The sequence below is a fragment of the Ovis aries genome, chromosome 20 (assembly GCF_016772045.2).
Source record: "Ovis aries strain OAR_USU_Benz2616 breed Rambouillet chromosome 20, ARS-UI_Ramb_v3.0, whole genome shotgun sequence".
Taxonomy (NCBI): Eukaryota; Metazoa; Chordata; class Mammalia; order Artiodactyla; family Bovidae; genus Ovis; species Ovis aries.
This window is the reverse complement of record NC_056073.1, coordinates 7,787,060-7,800,866: the sequence shown is the minus strand read 5'-3', so window position 1 is coordinate 7,800,866 and position 13,807 is coordinate 7,787,060.

Genomic DNA, 13,807 nt, shown 5'->3' with positions numbered 1-13,807 from the left:
TTTCACAGAACTGAAGAGAGTTAGGGCTTTGCTGAGGATTAGGCTTTGGTTTAAGGGAATGCTATAGCTGGTTTGATCTTTTGAGACCACTAAAGCTTTCTCCACATCAGCAATAACATTTATCATGTCCAGAATTATTGGACTCCTAATTATGCACCAATATGAGATACCCTTGAATCTGTATTTAGTTAATCTCTTCACTTCCTGTATACTTGTATCTTATGGCAGCGTCCAGGGTACTTCTTACTCCCTGGTGTAAGATGTTTTCAGTTTAGAGGATTAGTATAATATTCTGGAGAATATCCAGATAATCAAGGTCATGTTAGCCTATATTGTGACAGAGAGAGCATGAGGGGGTGCAAGGGAGGAGCCCTGTTTGAAGGACCACGACTGGACACCAAAGTCTATTCTATGTGAATGTAAACTGTTTCTGATCTTCCTTGCTGATAGAGATAGGAAAAAATATAATTATGAGGTCAAAAGCCATATACTAGGGCTTCCCTGGTGGCTTAGTGGTGAAGAATCTGCCTGCCAGTGCAGGGACACAGGTTCAATCCCTGATCTGGGAAGAACCCCACACGCCTCAAAGCAACTAAGTCTGTGCTCTAGCGTCCAGTAGCCACAACTATTGAGCCCATGTGCTGCAACTACTGAAGCCCTTCCACCCTAGAGCCTGTGCTTTGCAACAAGAGAAATCACTGCACTCGAAAGCCCGTGCACCACAACTAGAGGGTAGCCCCTGCTCTCTGCAACTGGAGAAAAGCTCGCACAGCAACAGCACCGCCAGATCCAGCAGAGTCATAAATAAATGAAAATACTTAAAGATAAAGGCAATATACCAAGAGCCAGAGGCGATGTTGGATTATCAAATAGTCTACCACCATCCGCCATAGTCAATCTGATTTTTACAGGAGCCATTAAAGTTACAGTTCAATTACTCAGTCATGTCCAACTCTTTGTGACCCCACGGACTACAGCATGCCAGGCTTCCCTGTCCATCACCAACTCCCAGAGCTTGCTCAAACTCACGTCCATCAGTGGTGCCATCCAACCATCTCATCCTGTTGTTCCCTTCTCCTCCTGCCTTCAATCTTTCCCAGCATCAGGGTCTTTTCCATGAGTCATTTCTTTCATCAGGCGGCCAAAGTATTGGAATTTCGGCTTCAGCATCAGTCCTTCCAATGAATAGGAACCATAGAAGTGAAAAAAATAAAAGGAAATATAACCATATAACCACCACATTCTTTGAAGTTATTTGAGGACGATATTAATCTCTGCCACTCTATGTAGGATGCAAAACTACCTCTAATTGATCTTGGCTTGTTAGGGGTAGACGATACTGTTTGGGGCGCTTTTACTTGTCTTTTCCTACCATTATGGCTCTTACTCCATAGATCAGGGAACTGCTAGGAGGGTTCTACCAGAGTCTAAATAGGTCCTTTCTAACTATGCTCTTGGGAATTACTGATAGCATCAGAGGATTTTGCCATAGACCCATGAGACTTACTGTGAGAAATACTTAGGCCAGGACTCCATTTATTACTCAGCTTCCCTATACCACTTACTACGGGTGCCATGATGTTGCTTTGGTATCTCAATACCACTGTTAGTTCAGATTCTAAAATCCACATCTCTTAAAAGATCCTGTTGTTCCTCCTTTTTCCTATGTACAGTTCCTTTAATAAATTACAATAGGTCCCATTAGGATTAGAGGAACTTCTAGTATGTTGTCATAGAGTTTTTTCTCAAGATAATTCAGTCTTCTCTGGGTCTGAGAACTGGCTTTGATCTGTCAGTTGAGTGAGGGATCATGATTCTTCTCTTCAGTAGCAAACATCACCCTTTGGCTCATTCACTCTTGATCTTTTTGTTTTGGCTATGTAGGTTGCGTAATGTCCTACCTGACTATCTACCTTGCAGCGGGAATACCCTGACCTATTAGCTGTTGACACAGACCTCTATCTGCCTCTTCCCTCTAGTTTCCATCATGCTTTGCTGCCTATCATGGTAATTACACCTGCCTTGCCCCTGACAATTAAGTCAGGGCCTCTACTCTTTCAAAATTGTATCTCTCTATTGACACTGGGGACTCCAGTTCCACATCAGCCTCCTCTGGAATGAATCCTAGCTTTCAAAGAACAGTTACTACCGATAATCTCAACAATGTCAGTGCTCATCTCTAGCAGATTTCTTATTGCTTTATTGAGGGGAGTGGCCTCTGGCCTCCAGGAAACACACTTAACTGATGAGTTCTTTTTTTAAATTTCCATTTCTGATTGCTGACAAAGCAGCGCTTTTTTGTTTTAGTTATTTTTGACCATGCTCCATGGTATGCAGGATCAAATTTCCCTGACCAGGGATCAAACCCTCCCCCTGCACTGGAAGCCCAAAATCTTAACACTGGACTGCCAGAGAAGTCCTACGTTCTCTGACAGTAAAGCAAATTTATTCTAGCATGTCTACGTTTTAACTTTTCCAAGGAAGTTCTAGCATCTCCTCCTCTCTCACTATGGGGTGCTGCCTTCCCGAGTCTTCAAGGAGCTTTCTCAGTGATGTACTAGGATCAGTTCCAGGTGTCTTTGCCAAGATATTAAATCCTAAGTCACAGGAGAGTGTTTTTTAACTAACATATCCTTCCTTATCCAGTCTTATATTCCAGTCTTCTTGTTTCAGCGCCCTTAAGATCCCCTTTCCTTGGTACATGCTCCCAATTCCTACTGGTACGTATTAGCCAGGTCCTGCAACTCTTCTGGTGAAGAATTTCCTTTCTTCCAAAGTAGAGTCAGTGTTTCCCCAGCTGGGCCATAATAAAAGATCCACATTTTTAGCCTAGAAGTCATGTAGGAAGTTGCAGGGAAATCTTGAAGAGGGCAGGTATCACTTACAAGGCGCCTGTCTCAGATGCTGAAAGTGAAGGCTAAGAAAGAGTTGTAAATGGCCTGGTTAAACACTGAAGTTTTCTCAAGCCACAGCCAACCTAAAAAGACCTAGAGAGTAATTTTCATTTTCTGGTTTATTTTTGTTGTTGTTGTTACCCATAATTATCAAGGTACCCAGTTTTCAGAACTTCCCTGGAAGTCGAGTGGTTAAGACTCTACACTTCCAAGGCGGGGGGCATGGATTTGATCCCCGGTTAGGGAACTAAGATCCCACCTGCCTGCAGCATGGCTACATGTCTTTAACGTACTGTTTCACTGTTCCTTACGTTACTGTACACATTTGTTACAGTTTAAAGGAAAACATGATTTGTACCCTAAAGGTTACTGCACAAAGTCATTAATGAGTTAATTCAGTGTTGAACAATTAGAGAGCTGGTGTTTTAAAGGCTTTATCTTAAGCAGAAAACCTGGTTGATTGTTATATACATATATGTATTAGAGTGTTTCAAGTACTGAAAGAAATTGGTTGGGGCTTCTAGATGTGCTGGGAATATATATACATATGTTTTTCTGTTTAGAACAATGATGTACAGACTCCCCCTGCCTAAAAATTCACTATCTAACATGTTTTTAGGAATGGATTAAATCCTCTGAGGGATGCCTCAACTAGAATATGAGATACTAAGAAGAGTAAAATCATATTGTTATTACCTTGCTGTGAATATTGCAGTCCATTAGAGACACATGCTCAGCCACTGGTGATACTAAGATTGATCATCTGATATACAATTAATGCTCTCCCTCTTGAGATTGGAAAGTTATCTCTGTGGTGGCTCTATATGAATGTTTACTACAATCAATCATCTGGTTTTAAAACCAGTTGATAATCCTTGCCTGAATCAACAATTTCATTGGAGTTTGTTAAATTATGTTTTTCTGATTGTTTCCTTCACACTGTTTAGAAGAATTCTGTGAAGGTTTTCTTCATTAACTGGGACTATGTGGTTTTCTTAAAATAAACTTTTACTGGAAGAGCAAAATAATGCTTAATAGTCTCCCTTTGGACTTCCCACGTGTCTCAGAGGTAAAGAATCCACTTGTCAACCAAAAGATACAGGTTTGATCCTTGGGTTGGGAAGATCCGAAGAGAAGGAAATGGCAACCCACTCCAATATTCCTGCCTGGGAAATCCCATGGACAGAGGAGCCTGGTGGGCTACAGTCGATGGGGTTGCAAACAGTCAGACATGACTTAGTGACTAAACAATAACAATTTTCCCTTTAATTACCAATTTTCAAAGCAAAAGTTTTAAAAGTTACCCCAAATGGCAATGAGTGAAGAGTTCTTGATTTATTCTCATTTTGAGTATTATCATAAAATAATGAATTTCATTCAACCAATGTGTTCAATTTGATCATTATTCTTTTAGTTACTGAGATTGTGATAACTTTGTTCAGTGGGGACATGTTCATGTAGGCTCCTAGGTTCTTCTGACATGACAAACTTTTATCTTCTAAAGTTTTCTTGCTTCCTAACATAAAAAGGTGTCCCAGGTGCACTTTGAAAAATGCCTACTTCTAGATGTGGAAACAGCAATTTCTTCAACAAGCCATGCTTTATTTTAGTAGGCACTAGGGTTGCTCATTGTTTCTAGTCCATTTCAGTGGACAAGACCAGAAAAGATATATTTGAAAACTCGTAATTTCCTCCTGATTTTTCATTTTAAACATTATTACGTTTTCAGTGGGTTTCCTTGGTTATATAATTGTGTATCTTTTCTCTTACACTAAAAGCATCGATTCCTCAGGGGCTTCCCCAGTGGTCCAGGGATTAAGAATGCACCTGCCAATGCAGGGGACATGGGTTCGATCCCTGAAGGTTTCACATGCTGCAGGGCAACAAAGCCCAATTTCCACAACTACTGTGTGCCTACAGCCTGGGCTGTGCAACAAGAAGCTGCAGCAATTGAGAATCCTGCAAACTGCAAGGAAGAATAGCCCCTGCTTGGAGCAACTAGAGAAAACCCTCACACAGCAATGAAGACCCATCATAGCCCAAAATAAACAAATAAAAACACTGATTGCTCCTACTTTTAATATAACCATGTCTTTTGACCTATTTATTGGAAAATATTTTTAAAATTCCTGTATTGATAATACTTCAAACAACATAATTTCAGAGACAAGTTTAAAGCTTAAGAAAATTCACATTTAAGGGCTTAAAAGTTTAAAATTTTAGTTAGGGATTTTTTTGTCCTTAAGAGTACATCCCATTAAGGATGGAAAGTCTTCAGAACTAACTCTCTTTGTGATTATATTGCCAAGTTGATAGGGTTCAGTCCATTTGTTCTCAAATTGAAAGAATTTAAAAATTTTTTTTGATTAGGTAATTAAATTACATAATTCAAAACCACACAGGCACTTCCCTGGTGGTCCAGTGGTTAAGACTGTGGTCCAGTGGTTAAGACTCCATGTTCCCAAAGCAAGGGGCCCAGGTTTGATCCCTGGTCAGGGAACTAGATCCTGCATGCCAAAACTAAAAAAACCAAAATAAAGATCCTGCATGCCAAAGCTAAAAAAAAACAAACAAAAACAAAAGAAAGATCCTGAATGCCACAGCTAAAACCCCACAGAGCAAAACAAAAGCAAAAAACCCCAAAGTACACCTACAGGAGTCTTAAAGCACATATGGTCATTTCTGTCCTTACCTCAACTTCTTTTCCCATTTTTACTGTTTTCTTATTTATCCTAGGAGTGCTTACTTTTGCAAACATAAGCAAATATTATACCTTTTTTATTTCCTCTCATTTCAGTTCAGTTCAGTTCAGTCTTTCAGTCGTGTCCGACTCTTTGTGACCCCATGAATTGCAGCATGCCAGGCCTCCCTGACCATCACCAACTCCTCGAGCTCACTCAGACCCACGTCCATTGAGTCAGTGATGCCATCCAGCCATCTCATCCTCTGTCGTCCCCTTCTCCTCCTGCCCCCAATCCCTCCCAGCATCAGAGTCTTTTCCAATGAGTCATCTCTTCACATGAGGTGGCCAAAGTACTGGAGTTTCAGCTTTAGCATCATTCCTTCCAATGAACACCCAGGACTGATCTCCTTCAGAATGGACTGGTTGGATCTCCTTGCAGTCCAAGGGATTCTCGAGTCTTCTCCAACACCACAGTTCAAAAGCATCAATTCTTTGGTGCTCAGCTTTCTTCACAGTCCAACTCTCACATCCATACATGACCACTGGAAAAACTATAGCCTTGACTAGACGGTCCTTTGTTGGCCAAGCAATGTCTCTGTTTACTGTCTCTCATACAAAACATAGCATGTTATGTATTAATGTACTGCACTTTGCTTTTTACACTCAGCAATATATGCTGGAGATCACTCTAAATCAATAAAGAGAGCAATGAATTATTTTAGAGTCAAGTAGAAAGTTTTATTAACTTTGACCAGAACACCAACCAGAATGTGCTTGTAAAACAAGATTCTTGACTCAGTTCAGTTCAGTCACTCAGTTGTGTCCAACTCTCTGCAACCCCATGGACTGCAGCATGCCAGGCTTTCCTGCCCATCACCAATTACCAGAGCTTGTTCAAACTCATGTCATCAAGTTGGTGATTGATTAGATGCTCTTAATGTGCATTAACTATTTCCAAATTTATTTCTCAATCTTTTAAAAAAGTGACTATATATACAAAAATTATAATTAATACAATTCTCTAGAATACATATGTATATTTGGCATTTTTATTCAGTCTACATCTATGGATACATGCATTTTTCTGTAAATAACCAAAGAAAGGCTCCCTGTTTTTTTAAACTCACAATAGCATTATCACAACTAAATTTTTAACAATAATTTCTGATATCTTCAAATGTCAGTTGTCTCATAAAGGTGATAATATATTTTTTTAAATCTTAAAAATAAAAAACCATGATCCAAACAAGGCCCACACATTACGATTACTTAGTCTTTTAAAATCTTTTAAACAGCAGGTTTCCTTCCATCCCTTTTTTCCCCTTGCAATTTTTAAAGAAAACTAGTTGTCTAATCCCCAGAGTCTCATACAGTCTTAATTTTGCTGACTGCATCACTGTGGTATGGCTTAACATGTTTCCCTGCCTTCTGCATCATCTGTGAATTGGTAGTTGTATCTTGAGGTTTGATCATATTCAGGTTCCATACTTTCGGTTAGACTAATAGGTGGTGGTAGTGTTCTCCAAAAGCAACATATTATACATATACATGGAATTTAGAAAGATGGTAACAATAACCTTATAGGCGAGATAGCAAAAGAGACACAGATGTACAGAACAGTCTTTTGAAAGTGAAAGAGGAGAGTGAAAAAGTTGGCTTAAAGCTCAATATTCAGAAAACTAAGATCATGGCATCTGGTCCCATCACTTCATGGGAAATAGATGGGGACACAGTGGAAACAGTGTCAGACTTTTATTTTGGGGGCTCCAAAATCACTGCAGATGGTGACTGCAGCCATGAAATTAAAAGAGGCTTATCCTTGGAAGGAAAGTTATGACCAACCTAGACAGCATACTGAAAAGCAGAGACATTACTTTGCCAACAAAGGTCCATCTAGTCAAGGCTATGGTTTTTCTAGTAGTCATGTATGGATGTGAGAGTTGGGCTGTGAAGAAAGCTGAGCACCGAAGAATTGTTGCTTTTGAACTGTGGTGTTGGAGAAGACTTGAAAGTCCCATGGACTGCAAGGAGATCCAACCAGTCCATTCTAAAGGAGATCAGTCCTGGGGTTCTTTGGAAGGAATGATGCTAAAGCTGAAACGCCAGTACTTTGGCCACCTCATGCAAAAAGTTGACTCATTGGAAAAGACTCTGATGCTGGGAGGGATTAGGGGCAGGAGGAAAAGCAGACAACAGAGGATGAGATGGCTGGAGGGCATCACTGACTCGATGGACGTGAGTTTGAGTGAACTCCAGGAGTTGGTGATGGACAGGGAGGCCTGGCGTGCTGCGATTCATGGGGTCGCAAAGAGTCGGACACAACTGAGCAACTGAACTGAACTGAACTTGGACTCTGTGGGAGAGGGTGAGGGCAGGATGATATGAGAAAATAGCATTGAAACATGTATATTATCATATATGAAACAGTTCGCCAGTCCAGGTTTGATGCATGAGACAGGGTGCTCAAGGCTGGTGCAGTGGGATGACCCAGAGGGATGGGATGGGATGGGAGGGAGGCGGGAGGGGCGTTCAGGATGGGGAACACAAGTACACCCGTGGTGGATTCCCGTCAATGTTTGGCAAAACCACTACAATATTGTAAAGTAATTAGCCTCCAACTAAAATAAATAATTTTTTTTAAAAAGCAACATATTTTTATTGTCTGGTTGTTTCTTTTTTTACGGTATTAGCCACCACTGACGCTCAATGTCTAGATCCATTAGCTCACTAAGGGTTCATTTACTTTTTATTGTGGCTAATATACCTAACAAAATTTACAATTTAAGCCATTTTTAAGTGTACAGTGGCATTAAATAATTCACGTTGTTGTGAAACCATCACCACTATCAATCTGCAGAACATTTCTCATCTATCCAAACTGAAACTAGGTACCCATTTAACAATAATTCCCCTTTCCTGCTCTCCCCAGCCTCTAGCAACCACCATTATACTTTCTGTCTCTATGAACTTGACTGCTCTAAGTCCCTCATATAAGTGGAATCATAACAGTATTTTTCCTTTTGTTCCTGGCTTATTTCACTTAGCATAGCGTCTTCAAGGCTCACCTATCTTGGAGCATGTGTCAGGATTTCCTTCCTTTTTTAAGGTCAAGTAACATTCCACTGTATATAAATACCTCTTTTTGTTCATCCACACATTAATCAGTGGACAGGCTGTAGACGTGGTACCATTTCTTAAAAGGCAAAAAGAGCTTATATGGAAACATATCAATAAACCTCAGCAAAATCATTAAAGTTGTCTGAATCGCAGGTAGAGTCAAGAACAAGAAGCAAGATCTCCACCCTCACACAAATTTGCAACAGATACATATTCTGAACTCAAACTATGGTTCCAACAATATTTTTCAGACCTCAGTGCAAGTGCAAAGGAAATTCCTATATTTCATTTAACTGTACAGTTGGAGAGCCTCCACCTATCCTTCAATTGGATGTGCTTAATTGGCAATGTGGAAAACAGTGAAAAATTCTTAAAGAGATGGGAATACCAGACCACCTGACCTGCCTCCTAAGAAATCTGTATGCAGGTCAGGAAGCAACAGTTAGAACTGGAATTGGAACAACAGACTGGTTCCGAATTGGGAAAGGAGTATGTCAAGGCTGTATATTGTAACCTTGCTTATTTAACTTACATGCAGAGTACATCATACGAAATGCCAGACTGGATAAAGTACAAGCTGGAATCAATATTGCTGGGAGAAATATCAATAACCTCAGATATGTAGATGACACCACCCATATGGCAGAAAGCAAAGAGGAACTAAAGAGCCTCTTGATCAAAAGTGAAAGAGGAGAGTGAAAAAGCTGGTTTAAAACTCAACATTCAAAAAACTAAGATCATGACATCCAGTTCCATCACTTAATGGCAAATATACGGGGAAACAATGGAAACAGTGACAGACTTTATTTTCTTGAGCTCCAAAATCACTCCAGATAGTGACTACAACCGTGAAATTAAGACGCTTGCTTCTTGGAAGAAAAGCTATGACAAACCTAGACAGCATATTAAAAAACAGACATTACTTTGCCGACAAAGGTCCATATAGTCAAAGCGATGTTTTTTCCAGTAGTCATGTATAGATGTGAGAGTTGGGCCATAAAGAAGGCTGAGCGCCGAAGAATTGACGCTTTTGAACTGTGCTGTTGGAAAAGACTCAAGTCTCTTGGACTGCAAGAAGATCCACCAGTCAATCCTAAAAGAAATCAGTCCTGAATATTCATTAGAAGGACTGATGCTGAAGCTGAAACTCCAATACTTTGGCCACCAGATGCGAAGAACTGACTTACTGGAAAAGACCTTGATGCTGGGAAAGACTGAAGGCAGGAGAAGAGACAACAGAGGAAGAGACGGTTGGATGGCTCACCAACTCAATGGACAGGAGTTTGAGCAAACTCCGGCAGTTAGTCATGGACTGGGAAGCCTGTCGTGCTGCAGTCCGTGGGGCTGCAAACACTCGGACACAACTTGAGCGACTAAACTGAACTGAATTGACAATGTAATGATATGATAAAAGGCAAGTATCTAGAGAATATAAATGATAGAACTCTATAAATGCCTTTCAAGTGATGAATATGCTCAATTAAAATCACATGCTCTTAGACTGATACCAGTTCTGGCAGTATTACCTGTGTGAAGACATTTTCAAAGATCAAATATAAAAAATCTCATTACAGATCAGCACTAACAGATGAACATTTGCAGTTGATTATAATGATAGGAAACACTGCTTGTAATTTTTTTTTAGCTGCACCATGCAGCACATGGGACCTTGGTTCCCCAACCAGGGGTTGAATCCATGTCCTCTGCACTGGAAGCACAGTCTTAACCACCAGATCACCCCGGGGAAGTCCTAGGAAACAGTAATTTTGATCCCCAATTCAGCAGCTGACTTGTACAACAAAAATTTGTACTCAATTATTATTTTGAATGTTGTTAATAAATACAAAGAAATTGTGGAAATTTGTTTTCCTTAATTTACGTACCTATATATCCTTGATTTTGCCTCTTGGCATGTAAAGCCTGCTATTTACTATGCGATCCCTTATAGACTAAGTTTGCCACCCCCTTGTCTAGAAGAACACTTGTCAATACATCCAGCTGCTTGTGATCACTCCCAAGTTCTATTCCTGTCTCCCACTCATTAAATGGCCTCTAACTCAAGCCAAAACTCTAGAAATCATCCTTGGTATTTTACTTTCCCACAATCTCTGTATTAAGCTGTTAAAATGCTGTGTGTCAGTCCTACCTCGAAAAACAGTAACTTTAATCCATCTCCTTCTCTCCGTATCTGCTTTTACTCACTTCTTGTCCGCACTAATGAAATAGCCTAATTGGTCTCCCTGCTCCCGCTCTTGCCCTCTGTATAAAATTTATTTTTGGCTTCATTGAGTCTTCGTTGTTGCATTCTGGCTTTCTCTGAGGTGCACGGTCTTCTCTTCTCATCGCCGTGGCTTCTCTTGCTGCTGAGCGCAGGCTCAATAGTTGCAGCACACAGGCTTAGCTACACCGAGGCCTGTGGGATCTTCCTGGACGGATGGAAGCCATGTCCACTGCATTGGCAGATGGATTCTTTACCACTGGACCACCAGGGAAGTCCAGTGAAAGTGTGAAGTCACTCACTCATGTCCAACTCTTTGCAATCCCATGGACTGAAGCCCATAAGGCTTCTCTGTCCATGGAATTCTCCAGGCAAGAATACTGGAGTGGGTACTCATTCCCTTCTCCAGGGGATCTTCCTGACCCAGGGATCGAACCCGAGTCTCTTGCATTGCAGGCAGATTCTTTACCATCTGAGGCACCAGGGAACCCCATCTCTTTAAAATGTGAAAAGATCATTATTTCCCTACTTTACATTCCTTATTGCCTTCTCAATGCATTTAGGATCAAATCCAAATTCCTTATCATAATCAAGGCTCCATATAGTCCAGTCCACCTCTTCAATCACATCTGCAATGAACTGAATGTTTATGCTCGCAAAATTCATATTAAAATCCTATCCCCAAAGCGGTGTTATTAGAAGGCTGGGCATTGGTGAGATTAGGTCATGAAGGTGAAGACCTCATGAATGGGATTAGTGCCCTTTAAAAAAAGAGACTTCAGAGAGCTCCCTTTCTCTTTCCACTGTGTGAAGATACAGCAAGATATATGAGTCAGGAAGCAGGTCCTCATGACACCAAATCTTCTGGCACTTGATCTTCAGACTCCAGCCTCCAGAAGTGTGAGAAATGATTCTTTTGTTTATAAGCCACCACATCTGTGGTATTGTTAGAGAGGCCAGAATGGACTAAGACAACATCTCATTCCTCTCCAGGTCCCCACTCTCATCAAATACACTTCCTAGCTCTTCCTTGGCCTTTACATCTGCTGAACACTTAACTGGAACCACTCTCCTTGGCCTGTTTTGCATGTCTGGTGTAGTGGGAATTCCTAATAATGTATTTTCACAGCCTTGAGAAATTTCACAGAAATAGTACCTGGAAAAACAGCATGTATTAAGAAACTATATTGATGATTATTTTTCATGTCTTTCTTAGAATTACAGCCTTGTTACAAACCCCAGGTTCAGACCCAGAAGGGATTATGACCGGGATCGTGAAAGCATGGACCTTGGAATGCCTAGTCCGCATTAGGCACGAACGCTGCCCGTGCACTTGCTAATGGCTCCCGAGACCAGGAAGGGAATGGCCTGGGGTAAACACAAGATCTGGACTGTGTCAGTGTAGTCTGTGATGTTTAGGAATATGTGATTGATACGGCATGTGTGTTGAGAAAGATAAGATCTGAGAAAGTCTTGTAGTCTGCAGTTACGAATACAAGCTGGACTCAGAGCAGACTCTGCACCTCAGTCCAGTAGAGGCCACAGGTCCCCTGACCCCTTGCACCAGATTTCATGTTCTGTCTTCATTCTTGTCACTCGCTCCTGGACCATTAGGGCAACAGTCTGGGTCTTTCTTTTGCTTTGCATACTAGATAAATATGTATAGTATACCTTCCTTTCCTGTTGCTCTCCATCTTATTGCCTGTTGTATTTCCTTTCATCTATGGAGTATGTACACGATGGTTTAAACATCTGTCTCTTAAAGCGAAAACACAGGCCCAAGTCCTTGTGATACTTTCTGCTTTCCTCATCAGTACCCAGTACACAGTAGACGCTTATTGTTGAAGGAATAAAGAGGGAAGAATCTAAGTGGTTTGGGGGTTAGGAAAACTGGATATATAAAACTAAGGGTCACCAGTATTTAAATGCTTTAACTCAGAAAAGTGGATAAAAATCATCCAGGAGTGTATCAAGTTAGAAGACAGGGGAAGAGCCCTGAAAAACTAGCATTTATGAGAAAGGCAGTAATTAAAATGATAACACCTAATCCTTACCGAGTGCTGTATGCCTCATTTCCCTTTTAGTTGAAAACACTTTCCCTTTATGGATGTAAATGCTCCCTGAGAGAACTGATCCGAGTGTGGGGAACTGACGCTCTCAGTCTATAATAACAGCTGACATTTATTGAGTTTACTAAGGACAAGGCACTGTTTTAAGCATTTTACATGTATTAATTCTCACAATCCCATGAACATATTAACTATTAATGAGAAACTAGAGACAGAAGAGTGAAGACATGGAATAGAGAGGATAATTAAAAGAGCAAAGGCTCTGGCAAGGGGCCTAGCCACGGACAGTAGAAGGGACATGTCCTCCACTATAAAGAGGATAAGACAGAGGCAGAGAAGTGCATGTTTAAGTGAGTTTAAACCAAAACCTTTCACCACGGAACTCAATTTCTCTATAATTCTAATAACTTGATAAAAAAAATTCTAACATGGAGTTTTAATGGGCTTCATAGGAAGTAATAAAGAGCTGTGTGGAATAAGGAGCGGGAGGAGGCAATTCTGTCGTATGTCTAGACATCTATCAAGTGCCAGGTATACCTGAAGCTTTACAGATCCCGAGATGGGCAACATGTGGAGACTGTATGGGTGGACCTCTGTTCTTGGGTGGGCCCCCTTCCCCACTCTTCTGTCCCAGAACTTCAATTTACCCTTGAGGATTCCAGGACTTGTTGCCTCAGTGAAATGCATGGTCACGGTGCTCTGGCCGGAGGGTGGCCCTGAGGCAGAGTCCACTCCTGGAAATTTCATCTTAAGACAAGAGACACGAGACATAAGACTGATTGGGTCTTCCTAAAACATATGACCTGAAGAAACCCCCCGTTTCTGC